Raw genomic sequence first — 1,911 nt, forward strand, 5'->3', positions numbered from 1 at the left:
TTCCTGGCGTTTCGCTAAATAAAATAAGCCTCCCCAACAAAAAAAAAAAAAAAAAAAGAATTGAACACGAAAGTCACGGAAAGTGCAATATTACAATTACTTTCTGCTATTCCTTATACACTCTCGATGAGGTTGCTAGGGAAACGCTATTTACGTCATTGCTAAGATCAAGATGGCTAAGATGTAACGCTAAACAACTGTCACGCACTGTATATTCCTAACATTGCTTTTTCTTTTATTATTATTATTATTATTATTATTATTATTATTATTATTGGGATTGGGGATTGGGCATTGTGGATCGCAGATCGAGGATCCCCGATCCCCGGTCCTCGGCCCTCGGTCCTCGATCCTCGATCCTCGATCCTCGACCCTCGATCCTCGATCCTCGATCGATCGGTTGGTGTTAGCGTGTGTCACCTTGCTTTTATTCTTGTATTTAATTTACGTCACACACCGATCCCTTAATGTGATTCACCTTCCCACGCGCTTGCCGTGGGAGAACAGTTTTGCTGTTCCCAACCCAGCTTACCTCATGTATGGCATGTGAAGCTGCCAATTAAAAGAGTGCTAAAAACACTCGCTTAGTATGTTAGCTACGCCATACTGATGAGACCCAAAAGGCCGAAACAGTTGTCCATGGCTGCTCATTGACCGGGTGAAATGGTTGTGGTTGTGCGAATGGTGTTGGCCACACCGGTTTGGTGTTAGCGTGTGTCACCTTGCTTTTATTGTTGTTATTAAAATAGACCATGTTACGATACATAATTCGACTCCGTTTGCACCCCGATACGATCTGTAGATTTTACGGAGGCCCGAATCGGAAAATGCCAACAGAGTGAATATTGAATAAGAATAAATGATTACCCTCACTTAAAATACTGATGTTAAGTGATTTATTCAAGAAACAAGAGGGTGCCCTATACTTTTTACGTGAAGCGTGATGGGGCGATTTATTTTCTCGTGAATCGTGATTTAGAATTTTTTTCTTCGTGATTCGTGATTAAAGATGGTAAGATCTTTTCATGTCCACGTGAACGATTTTTTTAATTAAACATGACCCGTGAATGAAGGTTTGAATTACACGTGATTCGTGAATCACTGTATTGTGCGTGATTAATTTCCGGCCATTTTATTGTTTTAAAAATGCACCGTATTGTTTTCGAACGGCTTTGGTTGGGTTTTGATTAACCTGCGATCAGGCGTTTTTTTTTTTTTTTTTATCAAGGGCGGACGAGACATAAGGGATAATAGGGAGAGGGCATGATCTCAGGCTAGGTTTTGATAGGACATGGATTTCACATGGATCGATAAAAGTCATAAATAGACCACCAATGGTTTTTGAACAAATATTCGTGATTCGTGCCGTAAAGATGGTAAGATCTTTTCATGTCCACGCAAACGAATTTTTTTAATTAAACGTGACCCGTGAATGAAGATTTGAATTAAACGTGATTCGTGAATCACTGTGTTTTGCGTGATAACTTTCCGGCCATTTTATTGTTTTCAAAATGTACGTATTGTTTTCGAACGGCTTTGGTTGGGTTTTGATAAGACATGGATTTCATATGGATCGACAAAAGTCATAAAATAGACCACCAATGGCTTTTGAATAAATAAGATAAGACATTACGTCATCGTTGTCGCGTACCTCAGAAAGATTGGAACCACGTGCTCTGACGTAGGGCTTGTCTGAAGTGAACCGGCTTCAAGTAAAATGGTCTATTGCCTTTTCGTTCCCTCGGGATAAATTCATTTTAATCTCTTGCAAATGGAGATTGATGCCTTTACTCAAAGACAGCAGTTTCTGTATTTTAGAAACTCCTGTGAGAGACACCTTGATTTTAATATCATTCTCAGACAAGCAAAACAGCAAAAAATAAATGATTTTATTTTCTGTTCAGGCTTACT

The sequence above is a fragment of the Montipora capricornis genome, chromosome 2 (genome assembly GCF_036669925.1).
Source record: "Montipora capricornis isolate CH-2021 chromosome 2, ASM3666992v2, whole genome shotgun sequence".
NCBI lineage: Eukaryota > Metazoa > Cnidaria > Anthozoa > Scleractinia > Acroporidae > Montipora > Montipora capricornis.